The sequence below is a fragment of the Aotus nancymaae genome, unplaced genomic scaffold, assembly GCF_030222135.1.
Source record: "Aotus nancymaae isolate 86718 unplaced genomic scaffold, 86718_ANA_hifiasm-v0.15.2.pri h1tg000073l, whole genome shotgun sequence".
In the NCBI taxonomy this organism is placed as follows: Eukaryota; Metazoa; Chordata; class Mammalia; order Primates; family Aotidae; genus Aotus; species Aotus nancymaae.
This window is the reverse complement of record NW_026988488.1, coordinates 1,031,692-1,051,124: the sequence shown is the minus strand read 5'-3', so window position 1 is coordinate 1,051,124 and position 19,433 is coordinate 1,031,692. Positions and strand designations below refer to the sequence as shown.

The 19,433-nt window shown below is 41.3% G+C and overlaps 1 protein-coding gene across 4 annotated transcripts in view; it reads left to right on the top strand.

Annotated features, from left to right (window-relative positions):
* LOC105723016 (ubiquitin-conjugating enzyme E2 Q2-like) overlaps positions 1-19,433 on the top strand; it is a 152,335-nt gene that overhangs the window by 26,655 nt on the left and 106,247 nt on the right. The window contains exon 3 of one of the 4 annotated variants that reach the window (XM_064367713.1): positions 1,505-1,757. The exons of the other annotated variants lie outside the window; for them this stretch is intronic. The gene's annotated coding sequence lies outside the window, so the exon portion shown is untranslated. The remainder of the gene's footprint in view (positions 1-1,504; positions 1,758-19,433) is intronic. 4 annotated transcript variants of the gene reach the window in all.

Genomic DNA, 19,433 nt, shown 5'->3' with positions numbered 1-19,433 from the left:
GTGTATTGTTGCATGTAAGATGGGTCTGGATGCAGCATACCGATGGGTTTTGGCTTTTTATCCAATTAAAATATATATAAGTTTAATACTGGTGTTTGATGCTAGCTGGCTGTTTTGCACATTAGTTGATGTAAATTTTTCATTATGTTAATGTTCTTTGCTTTTTGATATATTTTTGGAAAGGCTGATGATATTGGTTGTTCCTTTATATGTATAGTGCTTCTTTCAGAAGCTCTTGTAAAGCAGGCCTGGTGGTGGTGAACTCTCTAAGTACTTGTTTGTTCGCAAAAGATTTAATTTTTCCTTTGCTCATAAAGCTTAGTTTGGCTGGATAGGAAATTCTGGGTTGAAAGTTCTTTTCTTTAAGAATGTTAATCGAGACCATCCTGGTCAACATGGTGAAACCCCGTCTCTACTAAAAATACAAAAATTAGCTGGGCATGGTGGCGCGTGCCTGTAATCCCAGCTACTCAGGAGGCTGAGGCAGGAGAATTGCCTGAACCCGGGAGGCGGAGGTTGCGGTGAGCCGAGATCGCGCCATTGCACTCCAGCCTGGGTAACGAGAGCGAAACTCCGTCTCAAAAAAAAAAAAAAAAAAAAAAAGAATGTTAAATATTGATCCCCACTCTTTTCTGGCTTGTAGGGTTTCTGCTGAGAGATCTGCTGTAAGTCTGATAGATTTCCCTTTATGGGTAACCTGACCTTTCTTTCTGGCTGCCTTAGTATTTTCTCCTTCATTTCAACCCTAATAAATCTGGCGATTATGTGCCTTGGGGTTGGTCTTCTTGAAGAATATCTTTGTGGTGTTCTCTGTATTACCTGGAGTTGAATATTACCCTTCCTTGCCAGGTTGGGAAAGTTTTCCTGAATGATGTCCTGAAGAGTATTTTCCAACTTGGATTCATTCTCTTCATCACATTCAGGTACACCTATCAAACGTAGATTAGGTCTTTTCACATAGTCCCATATTTCCTGGAGACTTTGCTCGTTCATTTTCATCCTTTTTTCTCCATTCTTGTCTTCTCGTTTCATTTCACTGAGCTGGTCCTCGACTTCTGATATCCTTTCTTCTGCTTGATCAATTCGACTCTTTAAACTTGTGCATGCTTCGCGAAGTTCTCGTGTTGTGTTTTTCAGCTCCATCAATTCACTTATATTTTTCTCTATCTTGTCCATTCTCGTTAACATTTCGTCAAACCTTTTTTCAAGGTTCTTAGTTTCTTTGCATTGGGTTAAAACAAGTTCTTTTAATTCACAGAAGTTTCTTATCACCCACGTTTTGAAGCCTGCTTCTGTTATTGGAACACACGTGTAATCTATTAAGCCTTGTTCCGTTACTGATGGGGAATTGCAATCCCCTGTAGAGGGAGAGGCATTCTGATTTTGAGTGTTCTCTACCTTTTTACGCTGGTTTCTTCCCTTCATTATATATTTATCTGTCTGTCGTCTTTGTAATTGCCGACTTTCTAACTAGGTCTCTGACGTCCAACTTGTTGATTCCCAGTGCCGAAATCTGAGCAGTCCACTGTGCCGGCCAAAACAGCGGTGTTAAGATTGATGGTGCTTTTCTGCCCGGGAATCTCCGGACTCTGCACCTAGAATTGGCGCGCTGAGGCACCAGCAAAACTGCCGCGCCGGCCACAAGAGTCGTCCTGGCGACCCGTGGGGCTCCTCCACTGGGAATCTCCTGGTCCGTGAGCAACAAACATTCGTCTGAAAGTGTGACGTCCTCTCGTTCTTTGCGCTTTCACTGGGAGGTACGTGCCCGAGCTGCTAGTCATCGGCCATCTTGGATCTCTCTCTCCCCAGGCTGGTCTTAAACTCTTGACCTCAGGTGATCTGCCCACCTCAGCCTCCTAAAGTCCTGGGATTAGAAGCATGAGCTACTTCTCCCAGAAAAAAAAAAAAAAATTTAAATAAATAAAAGGCAGAGTATCTGAAAAAACTGGGAGACTGTCTCATGGGACTGTTAAAAGATTAAAAGAGAGAGTGTTACTGTAAGTACTTAGAAGAGCTGTTATTTTATTGCTGTCCTTTCCCCTTGTATTTGGATAGATTACTGTACTTGTTTCTTCTATGTAACTATAATTGTCAGTGGGGTTCTTGTTCCCTTAGAAGCCTGGAGAAACTTGTATTAAATGCTTTCCCAATTCATGAATTAGGAGAGGCAGATTTTATGTCTAAATTGCAAGAGCAAGACTTAAATGTATGAATTGGGTCCGGGCGCAGTGGCTCACACCTGTAATCTCAGTACTTTGGGAAGCCAAGGCGGGCAGATCACAAGGTCAGGAGTCCAATACCAGCCTGACCAATATGGTGAAACCCTGTCTCTACTAAAAATACAAAAATTAGCCGAGTGTGGTGGTGTGTGGCTGTAGTCCCAGCTACTCGGGAGGCTGAGGCAGGAGAATTGCTTGAACCTGGGAAGTGGAGGTTGCAGTGAGCCGAGATTGCACCGCTGCATTCCAGCCTTGGCGATAGGGCGCAACTCCGTTTCAAAAAAAAAAAAAAAAAAAAAAAGAATGAACTGGGAGTAAAGTCAGTGCTCAGGTGCAGGGTTCCTCTGTTTTGTTCATCACACAGCTCCCCAGCACTTGAATAAATGAGGCTTAAATAAACCACGGGCTTAGCTCATGCAGTAGTCAAATCCAGAACTCATATTTTATTCCAAAGCCCACATGTTTTCCTAGTTTAGAAACACGAAACATTTAATTCACCGCACCGAGGGCCAAACAGGTAATGGAAAACGCCTGAAGTATGTTGGGAGGACTGTGGTAAAAAGATGAAGGAATGTTTATTTACAGTCGCAGCGGCTATTCACATCTATTTCACGGCCATGCAGAAACGCAGGCCCATTGTCGTCTCTTTATCCCAAGGCCGATTTCTTTTTTTTGAGACGCAGTCTTGCTCTGTCGCCAGGTTGGAGTGCAGTAGCGCGATCTTGGCTCACAGCAACCTCCGACTCTTGGGTTCAAGCGGTTCCCCTGCCTCAGCCTCCCGAGTAGCTGGGACTACGGCCGTCCGCCACCACTCCCGGCTAATTTTTTGTATTTTAGTAGAGATGGGGTTTCACCATGTTGGCCAGGATGGTCTCGATCTCCTGACCTCGTGATCCGCCCGCCTCGGTCTCCCAAAATGCTGGGATTACAGGTGTAAGCCACCACGTCCAGCCCTTATGAAATATTTTTAAGTATTTCCAATCAAAAGACCTTAGCTCAGATGCAGCCCACTGGGAGCGCGTTTGCAAACTCTGGCAGTGGGAAGCTGATTAGGCTAGTACCTCAGTTCGACAGATAGCCAAGAATTGGGGAGGTTTGCACCTAAGGCGAGAATGGGTCTCTGCCCGAGGGTTTCTGAAGGACTGAATTAAATTCAGGTTAGAGTCAGGGCATGGCAAGGTGGCGAGGACTACGCTGCCATCCCAGGTGGGCTGACCTATCCGGCCAGCGCAGCCGGAGGTACAGCTCAAGTACAGACCACAGCGAGGGCTGTTAGGGGCTTCTCGACATAAAAGCAGCCAGTGGCTGCGCATTGCCTTCTTGATTCTATCAGAAGTGAGCCTCCTGTGGAGCAAACCCTAACTCTCTCCCGACTCCTTAAGTCACTCTGCCAACTACTTCCTTCCCGGGTTCCTCACCGGCCTCCATAGTCCTACGACTTCCGCTCGCCTCTTAGTCTGGGAAACCGCCGACTTCTGGCCGCGGAGCGGTGGACAGAGCCAAGATGGCTGAGGAGAGGCTCGCTACGGTGAGTGTGGAGATTCTCTTTAGTTGCCCAGCCCTGTGGGGAAGGCGGGGCAAGGCGGCGAGTCAGGCTGGCGGGTGGCCTCTGTCCCAGGTAGCGATTCCTGGAGAGAAGCAGAGCTGGGTGCTAGTGGCTCAGGGTGGGCGGGGCGATACGGTCCCCTTTCTAATGTTCCGGGCACTGGTCTCTTGGGGCAAGTCTGGATACCGTGCAGCTCAGGTTCTGTTCTAGGACTGTGGTTTCTCTTCGGGTGGGCTGGACGGAGAAGAGAGACTTTTCACCAGTAATGGCTCTTGCCCTAGTCCCATCTTTTCTTCTCTCGGGAGTTTGGAAGGTAATCACTAGCACTTGTGTAGACAGTTTCTGTTAATCCTGTGAATTGGGAATTTAACATGACGACAGCTTGGAAGCATTCAGCGTCACTGCCTTTTGCCAGTGGAGCAGGACTGTGTTTTCTTTGTGGTGGTTAAGTTAAGGAAAGAATGGTTTTGGAATTCAGCTGAAGTCTGAGTTAGGCGTTAACCCCACAGAACTGCTAATATAGAGTAACCCCAATGAATTCAGGATGACCTACTAGTCGCCATTTTTTTTTCAAGGCGAATATCCGTAATTGGATCTAATTTAGGTAAAGTCCCAAGTGTGAAACCCTGTTTACCTTGCTTTAGAATTGAATTTCAAAGTCTATTCTATCAATTTGTTAAAATGATTTTAGTTATTCGGAATTTATTGTCTTTTGAAAAACGTCCTGGGAAACTGACAATAAAATAGCAGCCTTTGGCTGTTTCAGAACTTAGTTTTGGCCAAGCGGCAAGTTAGTGTTACTGGCTACAGGGCCTTTTGTTTTCTACTCTCATTTGCAGGGTAGTCACATTATTCTAGTCTAATTAGACAACTCTGAATACAGAAACATTTTTTTTTTTTTCCAGGTGGGGTCTCACTGTTGCCCGGGTTGGAGTGCAGTGGTGCAGTCTCGGCTCACTGCGCTTCCACCTCCCAGGTTCCAGCAATTCTCCTGCCTCAGCCTCCCGAGTAGCTGAGATTACAGGCTCCTGCCACCACGCCTGGCTGATTTTTGTATTTTTAGTAGAGTCGGGATTTCACCATGTTGGCCAGGCTGATCCTGAACCCTGGACCTCAAGTGATCCTCCCGCCTTGGCCTCCCAAATAACTGTCCTTCCTTTGTTGGCAATCTGGTGATATATTTTCTTTTCTGGCTGCTTTAAGAGCTTCTTATTGTCTGTGATGCATTTCTTTATGATGTATCTAGGTATGTATTTATTTAACCTGGTCAGGATTTGTTGAGTACCAGAAACTAAGGATTGGTGTTTCTCATTATATCTGGAAAAATTTCAGCCATTATTTTTGCTTATACCATGGTATGTCATAGGAAGTTGATGTAAGAAAACTCCATTTGGTTTTCTACGAAGTTATAGTGTAAATTAACTATCTCCCTCTTAGAATTGAATGCTAAACAGTTTCTGTATAGATGACCTCATAAGCTTCCTTTTATCAAACAGGGATCACTTTTTTGGTTTCGCGATGGGAAGTATGGCATCAAGTATAATACTAATATGAGGTGTCTCAGAACTCAGTATATTTCTTATACACATTTTATTGTATAATTGTACATTAAAAATGCACATTGTAAGTATGATAAATATGTATTATGCATTGTTAATAGTTTGCATAGCAAAAGTATCACGACATTTGTTTTTTAAACCATATTCAAAATAACTCTTTGTATCAGAGTATGGATTTAATGGACTAATTGCATAATTGGTGAGCTGATTATTCTTGTTATTTGGAAGCTTCTTTAAGTTAGCCAGTTTATATTGTGGTGCTTCAATATAGACTACTTATTTCATTTCAGAGAACTTAATTTTCTGCCTTTACTGAGTCTCAAAAACCCCGACAGCAAAAAAGTGTGTAGTCAATTTCATTGTAGGTGTATATTTGCACAGATTCTCTCTCTTTTTTTTTGTTTTTGTTTTTTGGAGATGTAGTCTTATTCTGTCGCCCAAGCTGGAGTACAGTTGTGCCATCTCAGGTCATTGCAGCCTCTGCCTCTGGGGCTTAAGCAATTCTCCTGCCTCAGTCTCCTGAGCAGCTGGGATTACAGTTGCATGCCACCATTCCTGGCTAACTTTTGTATTTCTGTAAAGATGGGGTATTACCATGTTGGCCAGGCTGGGTCTCAAACTCCTGACCTCAGGTTATTTGCCCTCCTTGGCCTCGGGAAGTGCTGTGATTACAGGAGTGAGCCACCGTGCCTGACCAGATTTCTCTCTCTTTTGTTGATTCTTTTTTTGCAATTCTATATAGTTTCAAAATAAGTGTTGGGAAAACAAGTAATAGTCTAAATGTTCTGTTACATTTAGCTTTTATTTAATAGAGTTATTAGATATTAGGAGATTGGTTTGATCCGGAAATTTATTTAAATGGGGTTTACGTAAGTGATTACGTAAGTGAGTACTAATTTTCTGCTTCTGGAAAAACTACTCTGAAGTTCCAGATATCTTTTTGCTGTCAGTTTCTAGTTTAATTCTATTGTGGGTAGAGAACATACTTTATATGGTTTGTTTTATAACCCGCAATATGGCCTGTGTTAATGTTCCATATGCACTCAGAAAGAATGTGTATTCTGCTCTTGTTGGAGGTAGTATTCTGGAAACGTCTATTAGATCAAGTTGGTTGATAGTGTTCTGTATACTTGACAGTTACAGCTATTCATATTCTTACTGATGTAGATACTGATTGGGAGGGTGATAGAAGAGTGTTGAAATATGCAAATATAATTGTGGATTGGTTTTTCTATTTTCAGTTCTATCAAATTTTGATTTGTGTATTTTGAAGATCTGTTGTTGGATGCATATACATTTAGAGTTGTTTGATTTCTTGTTAAATTGACCCTTTTGCCTTTATATAATATTGCTCTTCTGATAATATTCCTTATTTGAAGTCTTACTTTGTCTAATAATAATATAGCTATTTTAGTTTTGGCCAGTCTTTGGTATCAACTTATAATTTTCGTATAGTAAAATTCACTTTTTTTAGTACAAATTCTGAGACTTTCGACAAATGAAAGTAGCCATGTAACCACTACCACCACCATAATCAAATTATAAAAGTTTAATTACTCCCCTAAAATTCACCTTTACTTTGTAGTAAACCACTTCTTCCATTCTCAATTGCTGGCAGCTGTTAATTTGTTTCTTTCTTCCTAGTTTTGCCTTTATCAGAATGCCAAGTAAATGGAATCATACATTATTATTATTTTGAGAGAGAGGGTCTCGCTCTGTTACCCAAGCTAGAGTGCGGTGATGCGATTATAGCTCACTTCACCCTTAAACTCTTGGGTTCAAGTGGTCTTCCCTAGTAGCTGGAGCTATGAGTGCATGCCACAATGCCTGGCTAATTTTTAAAATTTTTTTTGTAGAAACGGGGGTCTGGCTAATTAAAAAAATTTTTTTTGTAGAAACGGGGGTCTGGCTGCTCAGGCTGGTTTTGAACTCGTGGCTACAAGTGATACTCCATCTTCAGCCTCCTGAAGTGCTGAAATTACAGGCATGAGCTATTGCACCTGGCTTATGTAACTTTTTCAATGGCTTTTTAAACCTCATATAATTGTTTGTTTGTTTTGAGACAGAGGCTTGCTCTGTTGCCCAGGCTGGAGTGCAGTGATGCAGTCTCGGCTCACTGCAACTTCTGGCTTCTGGGTTCAAAAGATTCTCTTATCTCAGCCTCCCAAGTAGCTGGGATTACAGGCATGCACCACCATGCCTGGCTAATTTTTGTATTTTGAGTAGAGACAGGGTTTCACCATGTTAGCCAGACTGGTCTCAAACTCCTGACCTCAAGTGATCCACCCGCTTTGGCCTCTCAAAGGACTGGGATTACAGGCATGAGCCACTGCACCCAGTCTAATATAGGGAAGTAGTAAGAAAACATGAGAAATATCCTTAAGGATTAACGGACTTTAATTAACAAATTAAAAATCAAACTGGTATTTTGAATAAAAAGCTGACCATTTTCCTGTCAAATCCTTAGATTTTTTTTTAAACCTCTAGTTCAGGTATTTTTCAGCTTTGGCATGAATGATATTTTGAGCAAGATAATACTTTGTTGGGGGAGTTGTCCTGTCTATTGTAGGATGGTTAACAACATCCCTGGCTTCTACCTAGTAGATGAGAGTAGCACTTAGTTGTAACAACTGCACGTGTCTCAAGATGTTGCCAATTGTTCCTTCTAGGACAAAATTGTTCCCACTTGAGAACTCCTGCTCTGGTTAAGTAGTATAATATTTGAAACTAGAAGGCAGGAAGTTGGTAAGTGCGTGAAGAATTCACATGGAAGTTGGATTAGCAAGCAGACTTTATTTGAACAAGTAGCAATTGGAGGCATTTTGACTGAGAATGGATGTTGTCCCTCCCCCTCACCCTTTCCTCCTCAGCTTGAGAGGTCCATATCCTAGTTTAACTCTTTAGTTTTGAGAGTGGTAAGTGCCAACTGTGGAAGGGATAAACATATTTGTATTTGGTATTTTTGTCCAAATATATCAGGACTTTTTCAAGAACAGGCAATAGAATTGTTGATCAGAACTACTTGATGGTTCTGAGAAAATAATACCCTACATGAGGCTACTGAAGTCCTCTTCCTTTCTCCCCATGATGACCCCAGGGTGAAGAGGGAGAAAAATGAATAAAACAACATAATATATAAACAAAATTAATGCAGAAAAGAAAAACAGAAATTAAATTTTTCTTGTACAAGCAAACTTCCCTGAGTCCTTACCTTCCTGTGAAATTGTATACTGCTTTGCAAGTTTTATAAGTTTATAAATTCTTGTGTTCTTATTTTCTATAACAAATAACTGTAAGTTTCTGTAACACAATGAAGGTCATAAAAAATGCCCAAGGAGGCAGGACTCCAGCGTTCTGGGCACTGTAGCAGAAGGGAATAAATAAAGCCTGGGCTGGAATCCTTGAGCTCTACAGATAGCGAACATCTGGGTTGCAAAGCAACAGTCATATATAAGCCTAAGTTAGATGCCTCTGGTTTTAGTGCCACTGTGTACTTCATATATAAAATGTCAAGCCCTGTCTTTGTTAAGGGCTCAGCCATTTTAAATCCAAGTAGAGCTGGGCCAGTGTACACCTAAAATAAACTCCTTCTGCAACCTCAATGGTCTCTCCAGTCTCTCAAATTCTGCAACAATTGACTTTCTTCTGGCTTTCAATTGAAGATCTTACCCATCATTGAGGTGAGTGAATTGATTTACTGCTTGAATCTGTTTCCTTCCTTAAAGGAGTCTTCGTTGAAAACTTTGCCCATTTTGGGGTGACCATAGCCGAGGATGAGTTTTGTCCACAACCTGAGACAATAAAGTCACGATGTTAGAAACTTGATCTCAGCTTGATATCTGCTTTTAGAGTAATTTTTTAATAGAATAATTTATTATGGTAAAATATACATAAAATTTACCATTTTTAAGTGTGTAAGTCAGTGACATTAAGTACATTTACAAAGTTATGTAACCATCACCACTGTCCATATCTAGAAGTGTTTCATCATTCCAAGCAGAAACACTGTACCCATTAAACAATAAATCTCCACATCCCCTTCCCTCTCCAGATCCTGGTAATCTCCATCCTATTTTCTGTGAATTTGACTATTCTATGTTTTTCATACTAGGTGAATCATACAATATTTGCCCTTTTCTGTGTGGCTTATTTCACTCAGCATTTTCAAGGTTCATTCATGTTGTAGCATGTATCAGAATTTCATTCCTTTTTAAGGCTAAATAATATTCTAGTATATGTATATATCACATTTTGTTTATCAGTCTGTCTGTTGATGGACACTTGGGTTGTTTTCCTTAGAATCTTTATATGTCAGTATCTTTTTTTTTTTTTTTGAGATGGAGTCTTGCTCTGCTACCAGGCTGCAGTGCAGTGCAGTGGTGCGATCTCGACTCACTGCAACCTCCGCCTCCTGGGTTCAAGTGATTCCCCTGCCTCAGCCTCAGGAGTAGCTGGGACTATAGGCCCGTGCCAGCATGCCCAGCTAATTTTTTGTATTTTAGTAGAAACGGGATTTCACCATGGCCAGGATGGTCTTGATGTCCAGACATCATTATCCGCCCACCTTGGCCTCCCAAAATGCTGGGATTACAGGTGTGAGCCACCACGCGCGTCCTAAAACTGTCAGGCATGTAGTAAGTTCTACATAGGTTTTTTTTTTTTTTTTTGAGACAGAGTTTCACTCTTGTCGCCAAGGCTGGAGTGCAACAGCACGATCTTGGCTCACTGCAACCTCTGCCTCCTGGGTTCAAGGGATTCTCTTGCCTCAGCCTCCCAAGTAGCTGGGATTACAGGTACACGCCATCACACCTGACTGATTTTTTTATTTTTAGTAGAGACGGGGTTTCATCATGTTGACCAGGCTAGTCTCGGATTCCTGACCTCAGGTGATCTGTCCACCTCCTGACCTCAGTTGATCTGTCCACCTCAGCCTCCCACAGTGCTGGGATTACAGGCATGAGCCACTGAGCCCGGCCGAGTAATTCTTAAAAAATTAAAAGGTTGTAGAAATTGGGAATTTTGTAGATATTCTAGAAATTTGTCATTTCCTGTACTGTATATAATAATTTATTCTACAGACTAATTACTGTGTATATATTTGTTTCCCAAAAGTGATTTTGTAGATGCTATACATGCTCTTGACTTCATTAATCTTTTCCTTTTGCTAATTTTTGTTCTTGTGTATACAGAATTGTAGAGTTACAAGGTAATTTAGTTGTTACCTAATTCACCCTACAGTCTACATGAAATCACTCTCACAGAGTGTTTGATAAGTAGTTGCCAGCTCTCACTGTTTCTACTGTGACAGTGAATGACTTTTATTGATTTGCTTTCTGAAAGAATAGTTGATCTTGTCTCGGTATCCTCACCTCTGAGTCTATTTGTTTATGTAACCAGACTTTTGCCCCACCACTCTACTGATTAAATCTATGAGCTAAGCATTGTTTTTTGGTTTTGTTTTGTTTTGTTTTTTGAGACAGAGTCTCATTCTGTCACCCAGGTTGGAGTGCAGTGGTGCCATCTTGGCTCATGGCAACCTCCACCTCCCGCATTCAAGCAATTCTCTTGCCTCAGCCTCCCGAGTAGCTGGAATTACAGGTGCACACCACCACGCCCAGCTAATTTTTTGTATGACAGGGTTTCCCTATGTTGGCCACACTGGTCTCAAACTCCTGACCTCATGATCCGCCAACCTTGGTCTGCCAAAGTGATGGGATTACAGGTGTGAGCCACTGTGCCCGGCGTGAACATTTATTTACTGGTCTTTGTGTGTGTGTGCATTTGGCATGTGTTTTCACTTGAATAAGTGCCCAGGGAGTAGAATTGCTGGATCATATGTGAACTGTTTGTTTTAACTTTATAATAAACTGCCAAAGTATTTTCCAAAGTGGTTGTGCAATTTTATCCTATCACCAGCAATGTGTGAGGATTCTGCTTGCCATACATTCTTGCCAACATTTGGTACTATCAGTCTTTTTCATGTTAGACTTGCTGGTGGGTACATTGTGTTTTATTGTGATTTCAATTTGCATTACCCAAATGACTAATGATGTTGAATACCTCTTCATATAGTTACTGGTCATATCTTTTGTGTAGTGCTAGCTCAAGTATTTAAATTGTTTTTTTTTTAAATTATTATTATTTTTCTTTTATTGCATTTTAGGTTTTGGGGTACATGTGAAAAACATGCAAGATTGTTGCATAGGTGCATACGTGGCAGTGTGATTTACTGCCTTCCTCCCCTTCACCTATATCTGGCATTTCTCCCCATGCTATCCCTCCCCAACTCCCCACCCCCCGCTGTCCCCCCGACATCCCCCCAACAGACCCCACTATATAGTGCTCCACTCCCTGTGTCCATGTGTTCCCATTGTTCAACACCCATCTATGAGTGAGAACATGCGGTGTTTGATTTTGTGTTCTTGTGTCAGTTTGCTGAGAATGATGGTTTCCAGGTTCATCCATGTCCCTACAAAGGATGCGAACTCATCGTTTTTGATGGCTGCATAATATTCCATAGTGTATATGTGCCATATTTTCCCTGTCCAGTCTATCATCGATGGGCATTTGGGTTGGTTCCAGGTCTTTGCTATTGTAAACTGTGCTGCAATGAACATTCGTGTGCATGTGTCCTTATAGTAGAACGATTTATAATCCTTTGGATATATACCCAGTAATGGGATTGCTGCGTCAAATGGAATTTCTATTTCTAGGTCCTTGAGGAATCGCCACACTGTCTTCCACAATGGTTGAACTAATTTACACTCCCACGAACAGTGTAAAAGTAGTTCCTATTTCTCCACATCCTCTCCAGCATCTGTTGTCTCCAGATTTTTTAATGATCACCGTTCTAACTGGCATGAGATGGTATCTCAATGTAGTTTTGATTTGCATTTCGCTAATGACCAGTGATGATGAGCATTTTTTCATATGCTTGTTGGCCTCATGTATGTCTTCTTTTGTAAAGTATCTGTTCATATCCTTCGCCCAATTGTGAATGGGCTTGTTTGATTTTTTCTTGTAAATCTGTTTTAGTTCGTTGTAAATTCTGGATATCAGCCCTTTGTCAGATGGGTAGGCTGCAAAAATTTTTTCCCATTCTGTTGGTTGCTGATTCACTCTAATGACTGTTTCTTTTGCCGTGCAGAAGCTGTTGAGTTTGATTAGGTCCCATTTGTCTATTTTGGCTTTTGTCGCCAATGCTTTTGGTGTTTTGGTCATGAAGTCCTTGACTACGCCTATGTCCTGCATGGTTTTGCCTAGGCTTTCTTCTAGAGTTTTTATGGTGTTAGGTCTTATGTTTAAGTCTTTAATCCATCTGGAGTTAATTTTAGTGTAAGGTGTCAGGAAGGGGTCCAGTTTCTGCTTTCTGCATATGGCTAGCCAGTTTTCCCAGCACCACTTATTAAACAGGGAATCCTTTCCCTATTGCTTGTTTTTATCAGGTTTGTCAAAAATCAGATGGTTGTAGATATGTTGTGTTGCCTCCGAGACCTCTGTTCTGTTCCATTGGTCTATATCTCTGTTTTGGTACCAGTACCATGCTGTTTTGATTACTGTAGCCTTGTAGTATAGTTTGATGTCCGGTAGTGTGATGCCTCCCGCTTTGTTCTTTTTGCTTAGAATTGACTTGGCTATGCAGGCTCTCTTTTGGTTCCATATGAAGTTTAAGGTGGTTTTTTCCAGTTCTGTGAAGAAGGTCATTGGTAGCTTGATGGGGATAGCGTTGAATCTGTAAATTACTTTGGGCAGTATGGCCATTTTCATGATATTGATTCTTCCTAACCATGAACATGGAATGTTTCTCCATCTGTTTGTGTCCTCTCTTATTTCGTTGAGCAGTGGTTCTCCTTCAAGACGTCCTTTATGTTCCTTGTTTGTTGTATTCCTAGGTATTTTATTCTCTTTGTACCAATTGTGAATGGCAGTTGGTCCTTGATTTGGCTCTCTATAAGTTTGTTATTGGTGTATAGGAATTCTTGTGATTTTTGCATATTGATTTTGTATCCTGAGACTTTGCTGAAGTTGCTTATCAGTTTCAGGAGATTTTGGGCTGAGATGATGGGGTCTTCTAGATATACAATCACGTCGTCTGCAAATAGAGACAATTTGACTTCCTCATTTCCTACTTGAATACCCTTTATTACTTTTTCCTGCCTGATTGCTCTGGCTAGAACTTCCAGTACTATATTGAATAGGAGTGGTGAGAGAGGGCATCCTTGTCTAGTGCCAGATTTCAAAGGGAATGCTTCTAGTTTTTTCCCATTCAGTATGATATTGGCTGTTGGTTTGTTGTAAAAAGCTTTTATTGTTTTGAGATACGTTCCATCGATACCTAGTTTATTGAGGGTTTTTAGCATAAAGGGCTGTTGAATTTCGTCGAAGACCTTCTCTGCATCAATTGGGATAATCATATGGTTTTTGTCTTTGGTTCTGTTTATGTGGTGAATTACATTAATAGACTTGCGTATGTTGAACCAGGCTTGCATCCCCGGGATGAATCCTACTTGATCATGGTGGATTAGCTTTTTGATGTGCTGTTGCAATCGGCTTGCCAGTATTTTATTGAAGATTTTTGCATCTATGTTCATCATGGATATTGGCCTGTAGTTTTATTTTCTTGTTGAGTCTCTTACGGGTTTTGGTATCAGGATGAAGTTTTTCTCATAAAATGATTTGGGAAGGATTCCCTCTTTTTGGATTATTTGGAATAGTTTCAGAAGGAATGGTACCAGTTCCTCTTTGTATGTCTGGTAGAATTCGGCTGTGAACTCATCTGGACCTAGGCTTTTTTTGGGTGGTAGGCTCTTAATTGCTGCCTCGACTTCAGACCTTGTTATTGGTCTATTCAGGGTTTCAACTTCTTCCTGGTTTAGGCTTGGGAGGAGTCAACTGTCCAGGAATTTATCCATTTCTTCCCGGTTTTCTAGTTTATGTGCATATAGTTGTTTGTAATAATCTCTGATGATGGTTTGTATTTGTGTGGAATCTGTGGTGATATCCCCTTTATCATTTTTGATTGCATCTATTTGATTATTCTCTCTTTTCTTTTTTATTAATCTGGCTAGTGGTCTATTTTGTTGATCTTTTCAAAAAGCCAGCTCCTGGATTTATTGATTTTTTGAAGGATTTTTCGTGTCTCTATGTCCTTCAATTCTGCTCTGATCTTAGTATTTCTTGTCTTCTGCTCAGTTTTGAGTTTTTTTGATCTTGCTCCTCTAGCTCTTTCAATTTTGATGATAGGGTGTCAATTTTAGATCTCTCCTTTCTTCTCATGTGGGCACTTATTGCTATTTATTTTTCTCTAGAGACTGCTTTAAATGTGTCCCAGAGATCCTGGTATGTGGTGTCTTCGTTTTCGTTGGTTTTGAAGAACATCTTTATTTCTGCCTTCATTTCATTGTTTATCCAGTCAACATTCAGGAGAAAGTTGTTCAGTTTCTATGAAGCTGTGCAGTTCTGGGTTGGTTTCTGAATTCTGAGTTCTAACTTGATTGCACTGTTGTCTGAGAGACTGTTTGTTATTGTTTCCATTCTTTTGCATTTGCTGAGGAGTGATTTCCTTCCAATTATGTGGTCAGTTTTAGAGTAGGTGTGATGTGGTGCTGAGAAGAATGTATATTGTGTGGATTTGGGGTGTAGAGTTCTGTAAATGTCTATTAGGTTTGCTTGGACCAGGTCTGAGTTCAAGTCCTGGATATCCTTGTTAATTTTCTATCTCGTTGATCTGTCTAATATTGACAATGGTGTGTTGAAGTCTCCCACTATTATTGTGTGGGAGTCTAAGTCTCTTTGTAAGTCATTAACAACTTGCTTTATGTATGTGGTTGCTCCTATATTAGGTGCATATATATTTAGGATCGTTAGCTCTTCTTGTTGCATTGATCCTTTTACCATTATGTAATGTCCTTCTTTGTCTCTTTTGATCTTTGTTGCTTTAAAATCTATTTTATCAGAGATGAGAATTGCAACTCCTGCTTTTTCTTTGCTCTCCATTTGCTTGGTAAATCTTCCTCCATCCCTTTATTTTGAGCATTTGTGTATCCTTGCATGTGAGATGGGTTTCCTGGATACAGCACACTGATGGGTTTTGGCTTTTTATTCAATTTTCCAGTCTGTGTCTTTTGATTGGGGCATTTAGTCCATTTACGTTTAGAGTTAATATTGTTATGTGTGAATTTGATAGTGCCATTTTGATGCTAGCCGGCTGTTTTGCCCATTGGTTGATGCAGATTCTTCATTGTGTTGATGCTCTTTACCATTTCGTGTGTTTTTGGAGTGGCTGGTGCTGGTTGTTCTTTTCTATGTGTAGTGCCTCTTTCAGGAGCTCTTGTAAAGCTGGTCTGGTGGTGATGAAATCTGTGAGTACTTGCTTGTTCACAAAGGATTTTATTTTTCCTTCACTTATGAAGCTTAGTTTGGCTGGATATGAAATTCTGGGTTGAAAGTTCTTTTCTTTAAGGATGTTGTATATCAGCCCCCACTCTCTTCTGGCTTGTAGGGTTTCTGCTGAGAGATCTGCTGTGAGTCTGATGGGCTTCCCTTTGTGTGTAATCTGACCTTTCTCTCTGGCTGCCCTTCTCATTTTCTCCTTCATTTCAACCCTGGTGAATCTGACGATTATGTTCCTTGGGGTTGCTCTTCTTGAGGAATATCTTTGTGGTGTTCTCTGTATTTCCTGGACTTGAATATTGGCCTGCCTTGCTAGGTTGGGGAAGTTTTCCTGGATAATATCCTGAAGAGTATTTTCCAGCTTGGATTCCTTCTCTTCGTCACATTCAGGTACACCTCTCAAACGTAGATTAGGTCTTTTCACATAGTCCCATATTTCTTGTTGACTTTGTTCATTCCTTTTTACCATGTTTTCTCTAATCTTGCCTTCTTGTTTTATTTCATTGAGTTGATCTTCGACCTCTGATATCCTTTCTTCTGCTTTGTCAATTCGGCCGTTGAAACTTGTACATGCTTCGCAAAGTTCTCGTGTTGTGTTTTTCAGCTCCATCAAGTCACTCATATTCCTCTGTAAGTTGTCCATTCTCATTAGCATTTCGTCAAATCTTTTTTCAACGTTCTTAGTTTCTTTGCATTGGGTTAGAACGTCTTCTTTTAGCTCACGGAAGTTTCTTATTACCCACTTTCTGAAGGCTGATTCTGTCATTTCATCACACTCCTTCTCCATCTTGTCTTGTTCCCTTGCTTGTGAGGAGTTGTGATCCCTTGTAGAAGGAGAGGTGTTCTGGTTTCAGGTCTTTTCATCCTTTTTGCGCTGATTTCTTCCCATCTTTGTGGATTTATCCACCTGTTGGCTTTGTAGTTGTTGACTTTCTGATTGGGTCTCTGAGTGGACGTCCTGTATGTTGTTGATGAAGTTATTTCTGTTTCTTAGTTTTCCTTTTAACTGTCTGGCTTCTCTGCTGTAGGACTGCTGACGTCCACTCCAGGCCCTGCTTGCCTGGGGATCACTTGCAGCAGCTGCCGAACAGTAAAGGTTGCTACCAGTTTCTTCTTCTGCTTTGTCCCAGATGGATACCTGCCAAATGTCAGTCTGAGCTCTCCTTTATGAGGTGACTCTTTGGATATATGGGGGTCAGGGAGCTGCTTGAGAAAACAGTCTGTTCTTTATATTAGCTCAGGTGCTGTGCTGTGAGCCCCTTTGTTCATTCAGAGCTGCTGGGCTGGTAAATTTAAGTCTGCAGTAGCAGAACTCATGAACCCCCTTTTTTGTTTTCCCAGGTGTTCTGTCCCAGAGAGTTAGGGCTTTATGAGTTTCTGCTGTGCTGCTGCGTTTTTTTTTTCTTCAGGGCTGCCCTGACCACAAGGAGGCAGCCTAGTCACTCTCAGCCTGCAGAGGCTTTGCTGAGCTGCTGTGGGCTCCGCCCAGCTGCCGTGTGAACTTCCCTGCATTCCTGTTTATATGGGTGTAGTTAGAACTGCTTCCACGACGTTTGCCCGCCTCTGTAATGACGGACTCTCTCTATAATGTCAGGTTGCCTCGGTAACGGCGGGTTGCCGCAGCAATGGCAGGCTGCCTCAGTAATGGCGGACGCCCCTCCCCCACAGACCTGGACCGTCCGGGGTTCAGCTGTGCTTGCTGTGAATCTCTCAACCCAGAGCGTTTCCAATTGCTGTTTTTTTGTTTTTGTGGGGGTGGGACTAGCCGGGCCTGATCTCCTGGCTCCCTGCCTCAGAGCCTTTTATTTTTTATTTGAACGGTCGGCCTTCTCCCAGGTGTCCTGGTCGCCTGTTTTATAGGCGCCAGGATCTGTGTGATTTCCCGTGCGGCGAACCACTGCGCCACTGAAACTGCGGGTCTGAGATTCGTGGCTCTTTTTTTTGCCTGGGAATCTCCTGGCCTGGCTCCCTGTTTCACCTCCCCTTGCTGGCTAAGTGGAAACACAGTCCCGTTTACTCTGCAGCGGGAGCCGCTGCGCAAAACAGCTGTGCTGGCCGAAACAACTGCGCTGACGACTCGTGGGGCTCCTCCTCCTGGGAATCTCCTGGTCTGTGGGCAACAAAAATCCGTCTGGAAATGCGGCGTCCACTCACCCTCTGCACTTTCACTCGGAGCTGCAATCCTGAGCTGGATCTAACCGGCCATCTTGGAACTCCTCCCCCGAATTTTCCATATTTTAATCTTCTGATTTCAGTGGGCAGGTAACTCATTATGGTTTCTCTATCATTAGCCATTTTCAATGAGTCAACTAGATTTTTTTCATCTTTGACTTCTCATTTCTGGGCAACAGCATAATATTCTCATTTGAGCTATTTCTAAAGATTATGTTTATTTAAAATATTTTTGTACTCTGATCATCGGATGTGATATTAACTATCTGATATACATTTCCTTAGTGACATTCTTGTAATCTCCTTTAAAAAGTCTTTCTATTCATATTTTATAACCAGGGAGGGAGAGATTGAAGAGAAGAGACAAAGAAGGATTTTATGCTTTTCAGGCCAAGTCATCATTTGATGAGAAACTGACATTACAAGCTTCAAAAACTCAAGATATATATTCAGCATGTAGTAGTAGCACAAGTATCTCTTCGTTTAATAGTCTATAGATTTTGCATACACTGTGATATATTCTTGTAGTCAGTAGCATGAAAATTTTAATGTGATATTGCAGTATGTTTATGGTTAGACATGAGGACGGTGCTGAAGGAGAAAATCTAATGAATGTGGTGTTTTGTCAAAATATGCTACCTAGCTCCAGAGTTTTCTGTTTTGGAGAAACAGAACTGGTTGATTCATCCTCATTATATCTGGAAAGATTATGAAAGATTATGAATAAAAAGATTTATTATGTCAATCTCAAGGAAAGTGATTGCCGTGATAATAAACATGAGAGGCAAGATGTTGGGTAGGCAACTAACAGTGCCTGCTGCACAGAGTGTGGCAGTTTATATCTCAGTGATAAAATATGAATTCCTTTTTTCCCATACTTGTTATGCTGGTTATCTTTTGCTATGGTAGTGATGCTTAACATACAACCTCGAAAATTCAGTGGCCCCCAAACAAACAGATATTTATTAATTGCTCATGGGCTTTTAGATCAGCTGTGGGTTGGCTGGGTTTGACTGCAGGCTGTCGTCAGGTTCACGTGTGTTCCATGTGTCTTCTCATGTCAAGACCAAACAACTCTCTGGGACTTGTTGGTCTTCCAGTGGAGGCAGATGTTCAACTCAGCATATTATCTTAACTTTTTTGTCTTTGGATAGATGAAAAATGGTATCCAAAGTCTGTATAAACTAGCCCCTTTTCAGTCCTTTGTTTGATGGAGTTCCCATCTTCGCTTTCTCAGTTACATTGCCATTCATACCTGTGTGGTTTTTGTGTAGAGCTTGGTTTTTCTCGTTTCTCTCTCAACTCATGATCCAATATCAAGGAAAGAGACTTAGTCTTGGAAGGAAAGGACATGTCCCTAATGGGTGATAATAAATGATGGTAGTTACTGTTTAACATGGTACATCATTTGGCTTATTTCTTTTTTGGTTTGCACTTATAGTACATTGTAGGATAAAAATTCCACAAGACTCACTAAAATTGATAAAGAATGAGACCAAGGCCTTCAAACAGCTTCCAGTGCAATCTCTACTAAAAGGGCTTCTG